At 35.4% G+C, this 22744-nt stretch overlaps 1 non-coding gene across 1 annotated transcript; it reads left to right on the forward strand.

Moving 5' to 3' along the window:
• Window positions 1-21306: 21306 nt before the first annotated feature.
• LOC123238409 lies at window positions 21307-21411 on the forward strand. Its single transcript, XR_006505593.1, has one exon. It is a non-coding gene; the product is annotated as a U6 spliceosomal RNA (small nuclear RNA).
• Window positions 21412-22744: the final 1333 nt, after the last annotated feature.

Raw genomic sequence — 22744 nt, forward strand, 5'->3', positions numbered from 1 at the left:
TAATCTGTTCATCCTCAAAAATGTTTAGCTTCAACCACTGCATCCCCCTAGTTGGCCCTCTATCAGTCCCTCTCCATTTCTTATCCTCTTCCCCTTCTACTTTCCCTTAGTGTAAGATAGATTTTTATACCCAATTGATTGATTGTGTTTGTACTTCCCTCTTAGTGTTCTTTTTCCTTCCTCCTTATCTTCTCCTCCACTGTATAGGCTCTGTCATGTCTTTTTATGTGGCACATGTTTCTCTCTTCCCCTTTCTCCCAATGCCTTTCTTTTTCTCACCCCTTAGTTTTATGTATTTTTTAGATATCAGCCTATCATAATCAACTCATACTTTTTTTCTTTAAGTATACTATTTCTAAATGCCTTAATAATGATAAAGTTCTTGGGAATTATAAGAACCTTCATCCCATATGGACATATAAGTTATATAGTTTAACTTTATTGAATGTCCTTTGGTTTTTCTTTCCTGGTTACCTTTTTATGTTTTTTAAAATTTCTTATATTTGAGAGTCAAATTTTCCATTCAGATTTGATCTTTTCATCTGGAATGTTAGAAAATCCTTTATTTCACTACATAACCAGTTTTACCTCTGAAGAATTATGCTCAGTTTTCTGGGTAACTAATTCTTGGTTAAGGTCCTAGATCCTTTGCCCTCTGTTTGGAATGCCCTCACATTCCAGGCCTTCTGATCATAGAAGCTGATAAATCTTGTGTTATCCTGACTGTAACTCCAGAATATTTGAATTGTTTCTTTTTGGCTGTATATAATATTTTCTCCTTGATCTTAGATGTCTGGAATTTGTCTATGATAATTCTGGGAGTTATCCTTCAATTTATATTTACCCAGAAGCCTTTGCTCTTAGATTCAGCTGCCCTGAAGGCCTGTTGCTATGATGGGGTGCGCCTTCGTGTGCTGCTTTGTGCTCCACTTCCAGCCTGGTGCAATAAATCTTTTGTGCTGGTCTTATAAGTTGTTGGGTTGAAAAAATTATTTCACTCCATGTTTTTGCGGGTTATGCTGCTCCAGAATTCATTCTGAGGCATTATATCATAGTTGTTTGGAGAGCAATTTGATAGAAATCAGGTGAGTCTGTATACCTTCTCCACTGCTGTGGTTCTGTCAGTTGGATCCTATCTTGAAGAGGTAAGATAGAAGAAACCAGCCCCATTTCAGGGGTGCTTAAAGAAAAGACTCAAGGAAGACGTGGGAGGAGTTGGCAGCCTCTATGTACCTATCCCTAACTTGTTACTCTAGAGACTGCAGAGAGTTTCCCCTTGTGTAGGATCCAGGACCCTCTCTTGGTTAAGCTGTGTTATGTCTCTCCCCATGGGAGAGCTCATTCATTCTGTATTATCTGGTGTATATTCTCATATATATATATATACATATATATATGTATATATATATACATATATATATATATATATCTGATAGTATTTGTAATATTGCATATCATAATCCCTCCTCTTTACCATGAAGGTTGATGGTCTATTTTTCTAAATTATTTTTCATATCATTTATCATTATGAATATATATCATTCAATTTCATTATAATACATTTCTTTCAGGGCTCTAGGTGAATGGCTATTCATTACATCAGTCTTTCAACAATTCTGGATTTAATGGTTGAGATCAGTAAACTGATAGAAAAGAAGTTCTCACCTTAAAGGGAAAGAAAAGATTGCTAATACATAACATCCTTCAACTTGTTTACTAATAGTAAGACAACTTTTCATGGTGTAAAAGGATTAATTAGTGGAAAATATGTACAGTTTGATAAAGTTCTCTGGCATAAGGCTATATGTAACACCTTGGATAAAATTACACCCCATGAGAGTGCATAAGGGCAGACAGACATGAGAGTGATGATGGAGAAGTGTGGGAAAGACTTAGAAAGAGAATAGCCAGATCTTAAGAACTAAAAAGTGATCATAGAGAATAATAAGTATAATATTATGATTCTTAGATGATGCTCTGTATATTAAATAAGTTCTAGAACAAAATAATATACTGTCAAAGACATCTATTATAACTCAGTAAATTGATAAAATAATCTATATTATAAAAGGAAGTGGATGATGAATGGATAGACATATTTTGAGACTATGACATGTTCCATATTAGTTCACATCATATACTAACATTTTACTTTCTAAATAATATATTGTCAATTCACAACAATCCCAACTCTACTTATTTTTCTATATCCATAAAAGTAATAAAATTTATTTTAGCTACCTTCGCCATCTCATGGTTGTAAGGGAATATTTAAGAATAGTTTTATTTGGTATTTTTATTAATGATGAATTCAAAAAATTTTTCACATAAAATGAATATTAACATTTTATATTTCTTTAGAACTGACTGATCATATCTTTTGATCATATATAAATTGGGGAATAAATATTGCTCTTCTAAGTTTAAGCCAGCTGAAATAACATTAAATCACATATATAAATGGTCATTTTGTACCTAAGCTAATTCTTTTTAGATTTGGCAAGTTAAAAGTAGTAAACATAGAGGGTAAAGATATTGAGTTGAATATTATGAAATTATATTTAAAATATAAAGTTCAGAAGTGGAAAAATTGGAATGAATTGGGAGAAGGTGGAGGGAGTAATACAAAGTGGTAAATTATTTGACATGAGAGAGTTATGAAATACTTTTTATAGTAGAAGAGAACATGAGAGAAGTGGGGAGCCATTAAACTTTACTCTCTTTGGTATTGGGTTAAGGAAGGAAGAATATACACCATCAATTTGGTATAGAAATCTATCTTACCTTATACAAAATCTAGAGAGTGAGGAAATAAAAGAAGTACGTAGTTGATAAAAAACGATGCATATTAGGGAATGTGGTGGTCAGGACCTAAACACTAGAGAATGGATAGAATTAAGAAGAGAGAGAAGAACAAAACAGGCAGGATAGGATGGAAAGTAATACACAGTAATAATAATGGTTAAAACAATATTTCTCTTGTAAAAGTTTCATTCCTCAAAAAACATAGAGAAAGGAATCAAATGTACAAGAATACAAGTCATTCCTCCAAGTGATAAATGGTGAAATGGTTTAAAAGAATGTAATGACTCATTCTAAGGCTTTTCAGACAAGAATGAAAATTATTTAAATGCTGTAAACTTTATGTAGTCTTAGGAAATACCCTGATTTTAGTGCACTTTTAAAGTTATATCTATATGTCCATATATATGTAATACTAACGTGTTAATTATACACATATACACATACATATTTTTCTGCCTTTTTATTTCCAATAACTTAAATTTGCATATGTGGAGTTCTCATAAAACAGGATTCTTTTGTAACATATTTTCACCTAATTAGAGTGATTGTCAAAGAAAATGAACAAATTTCAAAAAAAAGGACAGTGGACCTGGTCCCTAAGAAAACTCTCTGAGATTAAAATTGATCACCTAATTCAAATGAAACTCATTCTATTTGTTTGCTCTCATCTTCACTAATTTTAGTATTTTTGCAGTGAAAGGAAGGAATTCAGGTATCAATTCTGCTGTGCTTCAACACAAATTTATTTCACACATTGACAGACATAATAACTGAGGAGCCCCTTTTCATCATTATAATTCTCTTCCCTATTTTTATGTTATCTTTCTCATAGTGAACCTAGCCAAACTTCTGGAGGATTTCTCTGGATCCTTTAATAATTTGCCCATTTCTTTGTATCTTGTCTACTATTTATTTATCTCATGCTTTGCTATATTATTAGTATGTCCTCTTTTTTGTCCATATCTGTCCCTGCTAATATTTTTACACCATTTCTATTTAGGAGAATCTAAAATATGTTACATTCAACTTGTGCTTATTATTTGTCAATATGTTGTTTTTTGGTCACAAGTATAAAGACCCTTCAGAGATTGTGATGCTCAAGATCTTCAATTATATATTTCTAGGTGAACATTTACATTTAAAAGAATGAATTTTTATCAAAGAATTTTAATACTATTGAATACTTTTCATACTTCCATTAAGATTATATAATTTCAGAACTTCCGGGTTAAGATGGCTGCAGAGTAGAAGAAGCATGCTTAATCTCTCCCAAATCACCTACACATGACTCCACAAAAGGACACAAAAACCAAAACCAGATGAACAAAGAGATGCCACAATAGGGTTCAGCATTGAAGGTATGTGGGAATTTGGGCATTTCCATGATATAAGGGGATGAAATAGCAGCTCTCACTAAAATGCCAGCTGATCAAATACACACACATACACGACATACAGTGCCAAAGCCAGCACACAAGAGTTAGAGCAAGTTTGGGGCATTCATTAAGTTCTGGGAAGCTATCTGGGATCACCAGGGCCTGCTCTTGAGAGCAGCAAGACTTAAGACCCCGAGAGGCTAAAGAATATGGACTTTGAAAGCAGACCTTGAGCACAGAACCTGGGCAAAGACCTTGGGTGGGGAAGTAGTGAGGAGGGGCGCCTGACTGTGGAAACAGAGCCCTGAGACTCTTAAAGGAGCTTTGGGCAGAGGATCAAGCAAGGGGACCACCAGGAACCCTGACCCTGAGAATAAATAGACTTGAGACCCCAGGAGCCTAAAGAGCACAGACTTTGGGTGCAAGGGTAAAGCTGAGAGGGGCAGCAATGCATTGTGACTCAGGCAAAAACTGCTCCACAGCTCGATAGACTGAGAGGTCACAAGCCTCACCCAGATTACTGACTGAGAAAGATAAATAGCCTAATAATAATGCAAGCCATACCCAAGAACCTCCAAAGAGAAAGGTCAAGAAGAAACCTTTAACACTCGATAACTTTTACACAGAAAAATTCCAAAGAGAACAGACAGCAGAGGAGAACAAACAAAAAATCACATCCAAATCTTCCCAAAGAAATGAAAATTGGTGACAAGCTCTTGAAGAGTTCAAATCTGAGATCATGAGAACAATGGAAGAGATTTGGCAAGAAAAGAGGGAAATAGCTCAAAAGGAAATTAACAGGTTAAAAGACTCCAAGACAAAAGGTAAGGGTTTAAATAAATAAATTAAAAAAAAAAAGACCAGATATTGGCAAGTAGAAGCCAATTATCTTGCAAGATAGCAAGAACTAACAAAACAAAGTCAAAAGAATGACAAAATATAAGGAAACATGAAATATCTCACTGAGAGGATGACAGATCAAGAAAAGAGGTCTAGGAGAGACAATTTTAGAATCATTTGTCTTCCTCAAAAAGCAGAAATTAATAAAAAAAATTTGGACACCATACTATAAAAAATTATCTAAGAAAACTGCCCTGATGTTTTTCAACAAAAGGGTAAAATAGACATTGAAAGGATCCATAGATCACCCTCTACACTAAACACTCAAAAGACAACCCCCAGGAATATAATTGCCAAATTCAAGAGCTTCCAAGTTAAAGAAAAATATTACAAGAAGCCAGAAAGAGACAATTCATATATAAAGGAACACCAATCAGGATCGCACAGGATCTGATAGCCTCACAGCCTCCACAGTACAAGACAGAAAGACTTGGAACATGATACTCAGAAAGGCAAAAGAATTGGGTCTACAACCAAGGATAACCTACCCATGAAAACTGACTACATACTTCCAGGGGAAAGTATGAGCATTCAACAAAAAAAAGAAGATTTCCAAGTATTTACACAGAAAAGACGAGGACTAAATGGAAAGTTTGATATCCAACCACAAAAACCAAGAGAAACATGAAAAGGTATATAAGAAAGAGAGAGGAAAGGAAGAAAACTCTTATCTTTAAATTTCCTTTTACAAGGACATCAATAAGATGAAATTATTTGTATTCCTATATGGAGAAATGTTATGTGCAATTCTAAAAAAAATGTATTCACTATTATTGTAATTACAAGAATTAGTCAGAGAAAGAGGTTGGAGTACTAAACAGTTCAAGATGACATGGGAAAAAAAGCAATGGGGGGGAATAAGATGACACCAAGAGAAACTTCTACTAGCCTAATTCTAGCCTTTAAAGACTAGTTTTCGGCTATAATCTTTTGGTTTTCCTTTTCAATCTGTTCTATCTGGCTCTTCATGGCATACAGCTTGTCTTTTCTGGTCTTAAATTTGCTTATGATTTCAATTTATTTCTGTACCTCAATTTCTAGTTGTGAAATTCTGCCTTTTAAATTGTTATTTTCTTGCCAGACCTCTTCCATCTTTCTCATGACCTCAGATTTGAACTCTTCAAGAGATTGTGAACAATTTTCATTTTTTTGGGAAGTTTTGGAAGTCTTTAATTATTTCTCCTCCTCTGCTTTCTGGAATTTTTCTGTGCAAAAGTTGTCAAGTGTTATAGATTTCTTCTTGGTCTTTTTTTTCATTTTATGACAAAAATGTTATTTTCGTGCTTTCAATATTTGAAACTTTTGTTGAACTTAATAAAATTGTATGCCATTTCCATTTTTTGACATTATGCCTGTTATTTGGTTATCATCTTTATTTATTTATTTTTAACATTAATTAATATTTATTTCTTAGAAAAGTTAACATGGTAACATAACTCATGCTCTTACTTTCCCCTTCATCCCCTCAGGTCCTCCCCATGGCTGATGCGTACTTCCACTAGTTTTAACATGTGTCATTGATCAAGACCTATTTCCAAATAGTTGATAGTTTCATTGGTGTGGTAGTTTCAAGTCTACATCCCCAATCATGTCTGCCTCAACCCATGTGTTCAAACAGTTGCTTTTTTCTATTTCCACTCCTGTAGTTCTTCCTCTGAATGTGGATAGCATTCTTTTCCATCAGTCCCTCAGAATTGTTCTGCGTCATTGCATTGCTGCTAGTACAGAAGTCCATTACATTCTATTTTACTAGAGTGTATTGGTCTCTGTGTACAATGTTCTTCTGGCTTGCTTCTTTAGCTCTGCATCAATTCCGGGAGGTCTCTCCAGTTCACATGGAATTCCTCCAGTTTATTATTCCTTTGACCACAATAGTATTCCATCACCAGCATATACCACAATTTTTTCAGCCTTTCCCCAATTGAAGGGCATACCCTAATTTTCCAGTTTTTTGCCACCACAAAAAGCAAGGCTATAATTATTTTTGCACAAGTCTGTTTATCTCTTTGGGGTACAAACCCAACAATGGCATGGCTGGATCAAATGACAGGCATTCTTTTATAGCCCTTTGAACATAATTCCAAATTGCCATCCAGAATGTTTGGGTCAGTTCACAACTTCACCAGCAATGCATTAATGTCCCAATTTTGCCACATCCTCTCCAGCATTCATTACTCTGCCCTTCTTTCATTTTAGCCAATCTGATAGGTATGAGGTGATACCTCAGAGTTCTTTTGATTTGCATTTCTCTAATTATTAGAGATTTAGAACACTTTCTCATGTGCTTATTGATACTTTCGATTTCTTTATCTGAAAATTGCTTATTCATATTTCTTGCCCATTTATCAATTGGCTTGATTTTTTTATACAATTGGTGTAATTCCTTGTATATCTGAGTAATTAGACTCCTGTCAGAGTTTTTTGTTATAAATATTTTTCCCAATTTGTTGTTTCCCTTCTTATATTGGCTACATTGTTTTTGTTTGTACAAAAACTTTTTAGTTTGATATAATCAAAATAATTTATTTTACATTTTGTAATTATCTCTAACTCTTGCTTGGTTTTAAAATATTTCCTTTCCAAGAGATCTGATAAGTAAACTATTCTATGTTCACTTAACTTATTTATAGTTTCCCTCTTTATATTCAAGTCATTCAGCCAATCTGAATTTATTTTGGTGTAGGGTATGAGATGTTGATCTAAACTTAATCTCTCCCATATTGATTTCCAAATTTCCCAGCAGGTTTTGTCAAACAGTGGATTTTTGTTCCAAAAGTCGAGTTTTTTGGGTTTATCATACACTGTCTGTGTGATGCTACTTACCCCAAGTCTATTCTAATGATCCTCCCTTCTGTCCCTTAGCCAGTACCATACCATTTTGATAACGAGTGCTTTATAGTACAGTTTAATATCTGGTACTGCTAGGCCCCCTTCCTTCACATTTTTTTCATTATTTCCCTTTATATTCTTGATTTTTTGTAATTCCAGATCAACTTTGTTACAGTTTTTTCTAATTCAGTAAAAAAGTTTTTTGGCATTTTGATAGGTATGGCACTAAATAGGTAAATTGATTTTGGTAGAATGGTCATTTTTATTATGTTAGCTCATCCTACCCATGAGCAATCAATGTTTTTCCAATTGTTTAGATCTAGTTTTAATTGTTTGGAAAGTGTTTTGTAGTTTTTTTTTTCATATAATTCCTGTGTTTGTTTTGGTAGATAGTTTCCTAAGTATTTTATATCGTCTAGGGTGTTTTTAAATGGTGTTTCTCTTTCTACCTCTTGCTGCTGTGATGTGTTGGAAATATATAGAAATGCTGATATTATGTGCATTTATTTTGTATCCTGAAACTTTGCTAAAATTGTTGATTATTACTACAAGCTTCTTAGTTGTTTCTCTAGGATTTTTTAAGTAGACCATCATATCATCTGCAAAGAGTGATAGCTTAGTCTCCTCTTTGCCTATTTTGATACCTTCAATTTCGTTTTCTTCACTAATTGCTACTGCTAGAGTTTCTAGTAAAATTTTAATAATAGAGGTGATAATGGGCATCCTTGTCTCACTCCTGATCTTATTGGAAAGGCTTTTATTTTATCCCCATTGCATATGATGCTTGTTGATGGTTTTAGGAATATAACGTTTATTATTTTTAGGAAATGTCCTTTTATGCTGATACTTTCCAGGGTTTTTAATAGGAATGGGTGCTGCACTTTGTCAAAGGCTTTTTCAGCATCTATTGAGATAATCATTTGATTTTTGTTTATTAGATTGTTAATATGGTCAATTATGTCGATGGTTTTCCTAATGTTGAACCATCCTTGTTCTTCATATAAATCCCACCTGATCATAGTGGATGATCCTCTTGATCACTTGCTGGAGTCTCTTTTCTAGTATTCTATTTAAGATTTTTGCATCAATGTTCATTAGGAAGATTGGTCTGTAGTTTTCTTTCTCTGTTTTTGATCTACCTGGCTCTGGAATCAGAACCATATTTGTGTCATAAAAGAAATTTGGTTGGACTTCTTTGCTTATCATATCAAATAATTTGTATAGTATTGGGATTAGTTGCTCTTTGAAAGTCTGATAGAATTCACTTGTGATTCCATCAGGCCCTGGTGATTTTTTCTTAGGGAGTTCTCTAATGGCTTGTTCAATTTCTTTTTCTGATATGGGATTATTTAGGTATTCTATTTCTTCTGCTGTTAATCTAGGCAATTTATATTTTTGTAAATATTCATCCATATCTCCTAGATTGCTATATTTATTGCCATATAATTGGGCAAAATAGTTTTTAATGATTACCTTAATTTCCCCTTCGTTAGAGGTGAGGTCTCCTTTTCATCTTTGATCCTGTCAATTTGGTTTTCTTCTTTCCTTTTTTTTATTAGATTGACCAGTACTTTTTCTATTTTATCTGTTTTTTCAAAATACCAGCTTCTAGTCTTATTTATTAATTACTATTTTTAATTACTATTCCTATTACTATTGATTTTATTAATTACTAATTACTCCCTTGTATTTCTCCTATAATACTCCTAGTATTTCTAATTTAGTTTTCATCTGGGAATTTTTAATTTTCTTGCTTTCTAATTTTTTAATTTGCTTCCCCAGGTCATTAATCTCTGCTGTTATAAATAAAGGAGAGGAAAACTGGATGCTACCTCTCTTAATTGGGTGACAGCAGTGGTAGTTCAGATATGTGGCTAGTGCAAGATCAATTGATTCTTGTCACCTAGCTAGATGTTGTAACTCCCTCCTTAATAACAGTGCCCAGGCAGGATCCTTCAAGTCAGTAGATGAATATCCCTTTCAGGTCCCACCTGGGGTTGATGAATGGTGGATATTGGGCTTTATTGGCCTTGGACACTTTTATCTGACTGTGTTTGCTCCCTTTCCAGAGAAGTGATGAAACAACCACTCCAGGAAGGTACTTGAAGAGTTTTATATATTTTGGCAAGGAAGGAATGTTTAGGAAGTGGGAAGAGGAATAGGAAACCCTAAACTAATCTTTGATAATATTAATCCCTCAGGACTGTAGGCAGATGAGTGATTCTGGCTTGTTCTAGCTTCTCTGGCTCAGCCTGGCCACAGCCCAACCAGAGCAAGCAAGCTGTTGTATGATGTCTCTCAGCTTCTTCTTGCCAGATGCTATGCCTTACACAGCCTTTAGGAAACACCCTTTACACCCTCTTCTTCTTCTCCTGCCCACTTCCTAGATCCCTTCCGGGCCCGGGATACCTAGATACCTAAGGATTGTTTGAATATCTAAATATCTAGGGGACAGAAGAAAAGGCAGATTCACGGTCTGGATTCAGTTGGCAAATGTCAAAGAGTTTCAGACAGGTGTCCTTGCAAGGTTGACCCAAGCAAGCCTCAGATCCCAATAGACCAGAGTCTACAGATCCCATGTCCAAAGAAAAGAGAAAAGACGCCCTGTCAGGTGCTGCCAGGGTATTTATACCCCTCTGCCCAATTGCTGTTTCCCCTCTGCTCATGACCTCTGGGAACATTCTGAGGTCCTACGTTCTTCACCCGTCAATCAAGGTTGGGACTCTCAGCTCCCAGAGTTTCAATATGACACTGCCCTCCCTAATTTGTTAATATAAGTACTCAAGGATATAAATTTCACCCTGAGTACTTCCTTGGCAGCATCCCACAGAGTTTGGTAGGATGTCTCATCATTGTCATTCTCTGCAATGAAATTGTTGATTGTTTCTATTATTTCTTCTTTGAATAGCTGGTTTTGGAGAATCATATTATTTAATTTCCAATTAGTTTTTGATTTGCCTATCTAGGTGCCCTTGCTAATTACTCTTTCTATTGCATTATGATCTGAGAAGGTTACATTCATTATTTCTGCTCTTTTGAATTTGTTTGCAATGTTTCTATGCCCTATTACATGGTCAATCTTTGTGAATGTACCATGTGTAGCTGAAAAGAAGGTGTATTCCTTTTTGTCCCTATTAATTTTTCTCCACATATCTATTAAATCTAATTTTTCTAGGTCTTCATTCACCTCTCTTTCCTCTTCCTTATTTATTTTTTGGTTTGATTTTTCTAGATCTGAAAGAGGAATGTTTAGATCTCCCACTAGTATGGTTTTACTATCTATTTCCTTCTTGAGATCTGCCAGTTTCTCCTTTACGAATCTGGTTGCTATGCCATTTGGGGCATACATATTGAGCACTGTTATTTCTTCATTGTCTATACTGCCTTTAATCAGGATGTAATGACCTTCCCTATTTTTACTTTGGCTTTGTCAGAAATCATAATTGCCACTCCTGCCTTCTTTTTTCTCATTTGAGGCCCAAAAGATTTTGCTCAAGCCCTTTACCTTAAACCTCTGTATGTCCACCCTACTCATATGTTTTTCTTGTAGAGAACATATGGTAGGATTTTGGTTTCCAATCCACTCTGCTATTTGCTTCCTTTTTATGGGCAAGTTCATTCCATTCACATTCAGAGCTATAATTATCATTTGTGTGTTCACCAACATTTTGGTAACCTCTCCTAATTCTACCTCTTCTTCTGACGCTATTTCCTTTTAAACTAGTGGTTTGCTTTATGACAGTAACCCTTGTCCCCTCCCTTGATTTACTACCCTTTCTATTCCCTCCCTTATTATTCCCCTATTTTCATTTTTAAGGCCTAATGAATTCCCTCCCCCTTCTTCTGCCCTCCCTTTTTTGACTTCCCTACTCCCCTGCTCCCCTTGGTTTATCCCTTCTAATTTTCTCAGTAGGGTTAGATAGAGATTTACATCCCAATGGATATAGCTACTCTTCTGTCTCAGGGTTAATTACACTGAGGCTAAGGTTTAAATATTACCTCTTAATGCTCTCTTCCTCTTCTTCTTATAATAATATATCCCTTCCCCTTCCCATGTCCTCTTTGTGTGTAATAGAATATCCTATTTTTCTTATTCATTCAAGTTTCTCTTTGTGTCCTCTAGTATTCACCCCCCTCTTTTCTACCCCCATATCATCTTAAACCATTTAGTACTTTAACCTCTCCCTATAATTCTTCTAATTATTATAATAGTGTATACTATAATAGTGAATAGAGTTCCTTATAGAGAGTTATACATAACATTTCTCCAAATAGGAATACCAATAATTAGATCATATTGAAGCCCTTAAAGAGGCTTTAAAAATAGGAGTTTTCTTTCTTTCCCTTCTGTTTCTTATTTACCTTTTCATGTTTCTCTTGATTTTTATGGTTGGATATCGAACTTTCCATTTAGTCCTGGTTTTTTCTGTGCAAATACTTGGAAATCTATCTTGTTGAATGCCCAAACTTTCCCCTGGAAGTATATAGTTAGTTAGGTTTGATGGTTAGGTGATCCTTGGTTGTAGACCCAGTTCTCTTGCCTTTCTGAATATCATATTCCAAGCCTTGTGGTATTTTAGTGTGGAGGCTTCCAGATGCTGTGTGATCCTGATTGGTGCTCCTTTATATCTGAATTGTCTCTTTCTGGATTCTTATAAATTTTTTTTTCTTTTACTTGGAAGCTTTTGAATTTGGCTATTTTATTCCTGGGGGTGTCTAATTCTGGTCTACTGTAGAGGGTGATCTATATATCCTTTCAATGTCTATATTGCCCTCTTATTGTAGAACTTCAGGGCAATTTTGCTGAATAATTTCTTTTAGTATGCAGTCTAAATTTCTATTAATTTCTGCTTTTTCAGGAAGACCAATGATTCTCTGATTGTCTCTTCTAGACCTGTTTTCTTGGTCTGTCACTTTCTCATTGAGATATTTCATGTTTCCTTCTATTTTATCTGTCCTTTGACTTTTTTATTTGTTCTTGCTGTCTTGAGAGATCATTAGCTTCTCATTGCTCAATTCTATCCTTTAGGGACTGGTTTTTTCGGCTATAATCTTTTGGTTTTTCCTTTGCAATCTGGTCATTTCTGGTCTTCAATTTACTTGCCTCACTTTCCAACTGTGAAATTCTGCCTTTTAAACTGCTATTTTCTTACCCTATTTTGGTTTCCAATTTGCTTATCATTTTGTTTGATTTGGGGGCATCTTTCTCCATTTGGGATTGTCTGTCTTCTAACCTAATTTCCTTTTGAGCTATTTCCCACTTCTCTCACCAAATCTCTTACATCATTCTCATCATCTCAGATTTGAACTCCTCAATAGCTTGTGGCAGGTTTCATTATTTTGGGAAGGTTTATATATGATTACTTGTTTGTTCTCCTCTGCTGTTTGCTCTGATGTCTGGATTTTATCTGTGTAAAAGTTGTTGAGTGTTACAGATTTCTTCTTGATGATCTTTCACTTTTGGGGTTCTTGTCTCTGGCTTGTCATTGTTAGCCCTGTGCCCTCTCAGGTTTATCCTCATGCCCAGGGTCTGCCTGAGCTCCTTAGGCTCCTGAGGTCTTATGTCTAGTTGTTCTCAGGGTCAAGCCTCCTTGTGGTCCCCTTGCTTGTTCCTCTGCCCGAGGCTCTTTTAACAGTCTCAGGGTGCTGCTTCCACAGTTGTGCACCCCTCTTCACTGGGTACCCACTCAAGGTCCATGCCTGAGTTCAGGATCGGAGTCCTTACCTATTCTCAGGATCCATGTCTGAGATGGCATCATCCATCACACTTGTGCCTGCGCTCAGGTTCTGTGTTCAAAGTCTACGAGTTCTTTAGACTCGTGGAGTGTTAAGTCTTGCTGTTCTCAGGAGCAAGGACCTGGTGACCCCAGGTAACTGCCAAGGACTTAATGGGTGCCCCAAACTTGCTCTAACTCTTTTTCACTGGCTTTTGCACTGTAGGTGTTGTGGGATGGAGGGGGTTGCTCAGCTTGCATTTTAGTGAGAGCTGTTTCACCACTTTATAGCATGGAAATGCCCAGATTCCACATACCTCCAATTGCTGTGCCTTTTGTGGGGTCCCTTCGTTCCTCTAGATTTGTTTTTATGTCTTCTTGAGGATTCCTATATATTTTGGTTAGGAGAGGTTAAGCAGCTGCTTTTTACTCTGCTGCTATCTTAACCAGTAAGTTTTTAAATTCTTCCCTTCTTGGTCTTTTTGATGGTTATTTCTTGGGCCTTGCTTGTAATCATTATGCTGGATTTTCTTTCTCAGCCAGAAATCTGAAGGAGGCCAGCAGGCTCTCTGTGTGTATAGAGCTAAGGAGCAATTTTTGCCTGAGTCTACTTTGTGAGTCTCTTGGCTTCCACTGTCTGCTAGGCCTCTGCTGGCTGTGGCCTCTCTCAGATTCCCTCCTGCTCCCAGTGTCTGTGCTCCTCAGCATCCTGTGGTTTCTAGTCTAGCTATTCTCGGGGTCAAGCCTGCAGTTGTCCTAGTCAGCTGCCCAGAGCCTGGAAATGGACCCATGCTTGCTTCTCTGACTGAGGTTCTCCCCTGAGTCTCAGTGGGCTGAACTGCTTGCTAAACTGCTTCTACTGTCCACAGCCTCTCTTACCTCCACTCCCATGTCTGAGGTCTGTGCTTTCTAGCCTCCTTTGGTCTGAAGTCTTGCTGCTCTCAGGGACAAGTTCCCGGTAGTCCCAGTTAGCTGCCAAAAAGCTAGATTTTGCCCTTCCCCCACTCACTCAAACTCTGGTGCACTGCCTCTGACTCTGGTACTGTTGCTGGGTATGGGAACTCGCTCTTTTATGGGAACTATTTCCCCCCTGTTAGCATGGAAATGCCAAGATCCCTCAAACCTTTGATACTGCACCCTATTTTGGGGTCCCTTTTTTAATCTGGATTTTTTTGTGTACTTTGGAGGTATGCTGGTGATTGGTTTTGAGGAGAGCCAAGCACCCTGTTCTACTCTGAAGCCTTCTTAACCTGGAAATCTTCTCATTATCACTTTTAATTAGATCAGTTTTTGCTTTAGCTTTGTTTGAGTTCATGATATCAATCCTACTTTTTTTTTACTTCAGCTGAAACATAATAGATTCTGCCCCAATACCTTTTCTTTAATCTTTGAGCTTCTTTCCCTACCTCAAATGTATTTCTTACAATCAACATATCATAGAATTCTCATTAATCTACTCTATTATCCACTTCCTTTTTATGAATTAGTTCCTTCCATTCACATTCAGAGTTGTAATTATGATCCATTTATTCTCCTCTATTTTATTTTCCCCCTTTTATCCTGTTCTTTTCCTCTGTCCTTCCTCACAAGTGTTTTGCATTTCATCACTCTCCACTTCTTCCTTTCTTCTATTAATCCCTCCTCATCCATATTTTTCCATTCTAACTTCTCCAAAGGGTAAGATACGATTCTATACCCAAATGACTATGGTTGATATTCCCTCTCTGAGCTAATTCTGTAAGTAAGATTTAAAATTGTTCTTTACCATCCTCATCCTCTTCTCCACCATCAGAGTTTTTTTTTTCTTGCCTGTTTAGGTGAGATAATTTACCCCATTCCATCTCTCTTCTCTTTTCTCAGTGCAATTGTCCTTTTCACAAATTTTTTTGACATATCATGGCATTCTAAACAGCTTGCTTCTGTACCTTTGTCTAGGTATAATGCTTCTAATTGCTCTGATGATGATAAAACTTTCAAAGTTATAAATATTTTATTCCTATTGGAATATGAGCAGTTTGACCTTTTTGAATGCCTTAAATTTTTCTTTCTTCTTTACTTTTTTATGCTTCTCTTGAGTCTAGTATTTGAACAACAGATTTTCTGTTTAGGTGTGGTCTTTTCATTAGGAAAGTTTGGTAATATACTTTTTTTTTTAAATTTTGGTGTATTGTCTTATAGGTGGAAGAGTGGTAAGGGTGGGCAATGGGGGTCAAGTGACTTGCCCAGGGTCACACAGCTGGGAAGTGGCTGAGGCCGGGTTTGAACCTAGGTCCTCCTGTCTCTAGGCCTGACTCTCACTCCACTGAGCTACCCAGCTGCCCCCTGGTAATATACTTTTCTTTCTTTCTTTTTTTTTTTAATTTTAAACCCTTAACTTCTGTATATTGACTTATAGGTGGAATATTGGCAAGGGCAGGCAATGGGGGTCAAGTGACTTGCCCAGGGTCACACAGCTGGGAAGTGTCTGAGGCCGGATTTGAACCTAGGACCTCCCGTCTCTAGGCCTGACTCTCAATCCACTGAGCTACCCAGCTGCCCCCTGGTAATATACTTTTAAAGGAATATTATTTTCAACTGAAAGAAATACTACTTTTTATTGGGTAGGTGTTTCTTGGATATAAACCTTAATACATTGACTTCCAGAATGTCATAGTTCAAGCCTTATTACCCTTTAATGTAGAAGCTCCTAAATACTTTATAAATATGATTGTGACTTTATGATATTTAAATTTTTTTCTGGAAGCTTGCAGTACTTTATCCTTGGCCTGAGAGCTCTTGAATTTGACTATAATATTTCTGGTAGCTGTCATTTGGGGGTTTATTTCAGGAGATGATGTATTGATTCTTTCAATTTCTATTTTGCTCTGTTTAAGGATAGAGTTTCTTTGTTAAAAGAAAAGTATTTTGACAATTTCTTGACATATATGTAGGAATTTTAAAATTATGATTGTTATGTGGTCCAATAATTCTTACATGGTCTCTTCTGGATCCATTTCCAAGTCAATTCTTTTTAATGAGATATTTCATACTTTCTTCTATTTTTTTCATTCTCATGGTATTGTTTTATTTTTTCTTGATGTTGCATAAAATCATTAGCTTCTGTTTTTTCAATTCTCATTTTAAAGACAATATTTTCTTCAGTGAGCTTTTGAACTTCCTTTTTCCATTTGGACAATTCTACTTTAAAAAAAAACCTCTTTTCTTCATTGGATTTTTGTGCCTCTTTTCTCATTTGCACAATTCTGCTTTTTAAGCAGTTATGTTCTTCTTGAATTGCTTTCATTTTCCTTTCCCATTTTCCTTCTGCCTCTCTGATTTTATTTTTGAATTCATTTTTTTATTTCTTCCAGAGTCTGAGACCAATTCTCATTTTTATTTGAACTTCAGTCTTTAGTTGCTTTAACCTCACTGTTTCCTTCTGAATCTATGCCTTATTCTTTTTTGTTTCCATAATAATTTTTAGAGTTAGATTTTTTTGGTGTGGTTTTATTTTCTGTTTGCTCATTTTCTCAGACTTTTAAAAATATTTTATTTTTGGTGTATGAGGACTCTGTTCTCAGGGTGGAGAGGGCAACTTATTTATTGTGCCTTGCTGCTGCCTTCAACTCTACTTCTAGATTTCTGCAAGGTTCAGTTCTTCCAAAGTGGTGTGATGTCCTATGGGCTGGGAGCACTGAAAGTCACTTCCAACTGCTTCTTCACTCTTCCTCAGGGACTGCTGATGAATTGCAGGGATCAATGTCTTGTCAGATACCTTGTGCTGGTGCTCAGGCCCTCACCTCAAGCCTGGCCAAGGGTTCGGGGCCTCACTCTGGGCTTAAATCAGACAGGTTCACCACGTATTACCTTGTCCTAGGACTTATAGCCTCATTGTAGGTTTGCACTAGGGATTAGAATATCAAGGGATGGATTTAAGGTGTTTTGCTGTTGGCGTAGGCAGGGTCTTGGGGTCTCAAATTTGACTTGGACCCAGGTTAAAAACCAGGGACATTGATGTGGGTTTGGGAGTCATTCTGATGGTTTGTGCCAGGACTCCTTGATATAGCCTTGCTGTTGGTTGCATGACCTTGCTCCAATAAGTGTTCCTTTGCTTCCAGATGTCCTTCCCTCTAACCCTAGACAAATAAACGCTATCTGCCTGCCTTCCAAGTCATTTTCTGCAGGAAAGTTGTTTCACTCCATCCCCTTGTTATTTCAGTAACTCCAGTATTCATTTTGAAACATAATTTTCAGATTGGTTGGAGAAGATTGTCAAAACAGTCTCAAGATTTTCATGTTTCTACTCCATCCTCTTATTTCCATCTTCCCAAGAATTCTTTTAAGGATATTTGTCTTAAAGATGAGGAAACAGGCACACGATCTTTAGTTATTTATGTTCTTTCAGTTACTTTTAGGGGAGCAATGATATCACCAGTAGTATTTTCATTCATTTAGTAACTTTCCCTCAGAGTCGCCTCTAAATTTATCCTTTACTAATTTGAAGATGGTCCCCATACAAGAGTTAAAGGAAATTCAAACAGAAATGATAGCCACTAAAACATCCATAAGAATACATAAAATCCAGATGTTGACATAGGAAATCATATACTAATATTATCTATAATATATTGTATTTGTATTTATTGGGGTAAATATTTCTCAATTATATTTATATCTGGTTGTGGGCTTGGCTGTTGTAGGCAGCATTCCATTACAGTTAGTGTATTAACTCCTCTGTCCTGCTATCTAGCCTTCCCTAGCATGTACTGATCCACTAGCTATCCCTAACTTCTGAAGTTCCATTCAACATTATCATTTAGCACATTAGGAACAGTGATGGTAGGATTTAAAATTTGATGATTTAAATTTTATTAATGGTGAAAACACAATATAATAGAACTGTTGACTATATACGTGTGTATCTATTTCTAATATATAAAGTATACATATGTATATGTATGTGTATAAGTGTAGGTATATATATATATGTATGTATGCTTTTGTAAATTTCCATGATGTCACTTGTTTGGCCCCCACGTTTGTTTTTGAACCCATTGAATTTTGTTATTTTATGAGGTAAAAGGGTTTTATATTTCTGACTTTCTTCTCTTTACTCTGTTACAGATGAGTTTATATTGCAAATTAAAATGATCATTCCTGCCAGCTCTCTCTGCTTAGTATAGAAATCAATTATTTTCTAGCTATTAAACTTTTTTATATTGTTTGCAATGATAGTTTTAAATTGTTTAAACTTTTATTGTAAATAAAAATGATAAAAATAGCAAATATTATGTATATGAATTTATATGAGCTAATATATGTGTATAATGTATACACATATATGCATACCTATATATGTAGCCCTTTCAGTCTGCCAAAGAACATTCTTAATATTATATAGCCATAAGGATCCTCTTTCATAGTTAATATCCTTATCCCTATTTTATGGATGAGGAAATTTGAGTCTTGTAGAAGATAATCTACTTGATCAAGTACAGAAGTTAATAACTTCGTGCCAAATTTGAATTCATGTCAATGATTTTGGAGATCTACCCACTGGACCACCTAGCTACCACATAGGATATGGAAATAAAAAAATACCAAAATGATATCTTCATAGCCCTCAAATACTCTATTCTCCCACAAAATTAAAAATACATTCTGGAAGTACTGTTGCTTTTGGTTTAATTTGTGTCAAAAAACCTATTGTAATAACTTGTTCTATCAATGAAGGTCAGTTATTCTTTTGTAACTTATAGTAATATAGGAATGTCTGAGAGACTGGGAAGTGAAGTGATTTATGTAGCTCACTTGGTCAATTGTTGTCAGAATTAGATTTGAGCACAATGACTCTGAATCTGGCTCAGTAAAATTTGAGATCTTGTGATTTCCAAGTTTACTCTCTTGAGGAAAGAAATATTTGACATCGATGGGATGCTAATTTTAGATTACATAAAATGTACATTAAATTTTGTTATATATTATTACACCTTCTTTAGTCATTTTTACTTTGTTATATAATTGATATAAATAAAATTAATATATTTAATACATGATGTAATTATAAGTACCTACTTGTGGGGTTGATCCTGAAAGTAATGATAATGTATCTAGATGAGGTAAATTTACAGTTTACTACATTTGGAAACCTGTGTGTTTTTTCAATTTATAATCTAAATTTCTCTTAAAATTATTCTTAAAAATTTATTCATAATTTCCTGAAACATAGGGTTCAAATTGATTTTTTTTCTTCATGGGTTTAAATTTAAAAGAAACAAAAAACTTTGAAGTTCCATTTTCCATTTCAAACAAAAGGATTGAGAAAAGCTTCTGCAGAGAATGGCATTTCAGATTTTTGCTGACATAGCCAGGGATTCTTGGAGGAGGAGATGAGGAGATTATTTATCATTATAGGCATGGAAGATAGCCAGTGCTCTGACAAGGAGAAAGGAGATGGATCCATGAAGCATAATGTGAGAGAAACAGAAAGTAGACCAGTACTGTTGGACTGTAGGAATCATCAAGGCAATGATGTGTAAGAAGACTAGAAAAAATGGAAGTATACAAGTTATGAAAGGCTTAAAGTGAAAATTGAAGAATTTATATTTGCTCCTGGAGATTCCTGAGATTGCTGAAACACATTTGCACCTAGACCCTTACTTTGGTCTCTGGTTTCCCTACTCAAAATAATAATTTCTCTGTCTCTGTCTCTGTCTCCATCTCTGTTTCTGTCTTGTCTCTCTGTCTCTCTGTCTCTCTGCCTCTGTCTCTCTGACCCTCTCTCTGTCTCTTTGTCTGTCTGTCTCTCCTAAGTTCCATACTCATTCCTCTCTATCTTGACCATTTCTTCCCCATTCCTCTTTGCGCAGCAAACAGAAGACTTCAAATCTGTGTCCTCAGAACTATCTAGAATATTATTCTTTTTATCCAGTTGTATAACGTTATATAATTTAGCCTCACTTTTTCACCACTGCATTTAGAATCAGCAGTAAACACCAGTGAAAAGTCTACTCTGTATAGAAATCCATGCTGGATACTTAGAATATAAAAGTGAAAAAATATGGCCCCTGACATTGAGTTGCCTATATTCTGGTTGTGGAACAAAGTATACCCCCAAAAAGTACACACACAAAAAAGCATAAGGCAGCCACCAAAGTGATTTTCTTCATCTTCTGATCTGATCATGTGACACTTGGAAATAGATCTAGTAGAGGTATTACTGCTCACCCATTCCTTTATAATTCAAGAGTTTTCCTTTCTTTACTTATTTCCTATTTATCCAATATTGAGTGGCTTGGGGGTGTTGCAGATAGACTGCTTCAGGCCTTGAGTTAGGAAGACTCATCTTACTGTGTTCAAATCTGGCCTCAGACACTGACTACTTATGTGACCCTGGGTAAGTCAATTAATCCTGTTTGCCTCAGTTTTGTCATTTATAAAATGAATTAGAGAACAAAATGGCAAACAACTTCACTATTTTTGCCAAGAAAAACCTAATGATGTCACAAAGATTGAGATACAATTAAAAATAACTGAACAACCTGTTAATCCAGTATATCTGTTTTTTGTACATATTTTTCCACTTATTGCCTCCCATTTTAATTAGGAATTTCTCATGGGCAGGAATCATTTTTGTCTTTGTATCCCCTGAATTTAGTACTATGGTTAGCATATGGTAGGTGCTTAATAAATGCTTATTGATGGTATTTGTTTTGCCATCACAGATACTAAAATTGGAATGCTACAGAGAAGATTAGTAAGACCCTTAAACAAAGATGATGTAAATTTGTGAAGCATTCCACTTATTATTTATTTTGGTTTTGTTTTTATTAGTGTTCTCTTAAATTGATAATCAATATCAAAGAATTTTTTGCATGATAATACATGTAAACCGAGATCAAATTTCTTACCAACCCCTGGAGGGGAAGGGAAGGGAGACAGGGAGATAATTTAAATCTCATGATTTCAGAAAATATGTGTTGAAAATTATTATATGTAATTGGGAAAATAAACTATTAGAAAATTTTTAAAATGCTTATTGATTGATTAGTATAAAGCAATTGCTAAATAAGATTTTGGTACATTCAGTATATAGTTGAAATCTGACTATATTTGGATTCAGAAGACCTAAATTTAAAACTAATGCTTTCCTTTATTTCCTTTATGACCTTCCTCAATTCAATTTGCTTTTGTAGGCTTTGGTTTCCTTACTGATTAAATGGACAAAGGGAAGGGACCAAATGATTACTGGGGTCCCTTTTAGGTCTAAATCTCAAATGCTTATATCTTATCTGAATAATTCAGGAGACTCAGGGATACTGAATTATTGTTACTGGGAAAATAAATACATATCTTCACATTATTGATTTCTGACCAAGTCTAAACTTTGCAAACTGAAACAGATGGTAAGATTATCCACCTATGCCAATTTCCATAGGCAAAATCAACAGGAAACTCTGCTCATAATACTTGTCCTTTTTGCTAGTTGAGTAGCTTGCAGAGGCAGCCCTCATCATAGATGCTTGGGGGGTTATGCCCATCCTATGTAGGAGGCTCATAATTTATCCATTAGATAATTTGAATCTATTTGTGTAAATGACCCTAAGGAAATCATTGTTTATTGGGCTAGAAACAGACCTTGTAAGCATTTATTTGAAGCTAAGATATTAAAACCCAGTATTTCTCCTTTGCCCTTGATAAAATTTTTGAGTTGTGTGCTTTCAAAATAACTTACAAAGCAGATCTTAAATCTAATGTTTTAAATATTAGCTGTCCTTATCAATTTTGGACTTCTGTGTTCTAAATTGTAATCTAACATCTACTAGGGAAAACTGTTTTTCAATGATCCAAGTATTTCTTACTAAATAAATTAAGATTTAACAACTAATAATTGTAAAATGCATCAAATGTTCTAGTTTCTTAGATTAGCTCTGGGCCAATTTACATAGTTCTATCCTAAAAGCACCCTCCATGAGTAATAAAAAATGTCATAGAATCATAGGATGATACTGCAGAAAGGGATATTAGAGACCACCTATATTTAGATCCTAAAAGTATAGATAAAGAATCTAATGACCAGGTAAACAAAGTGATCTTTTTAAGTAATGCATTTGGAAAATACCAGAACTTGGTCTAAAAACT

The sequence above is a fragment of the Gracilinanus agilis genome, chromosome 2, assembly GCF_016433145.1.
Source record: "Gracilinanus agilis isolate LMUSP501 chromosome 2, AgileGrace, whole genome shotgun sequence".
NCBI classification, from domain to species: domain Eukaryota; kingdom Metazoa; phylum Chordata; class Mammalia; order Didelphimorphia; family Didelphidae; genus Gracilinanus; species Gracilinanus agilis.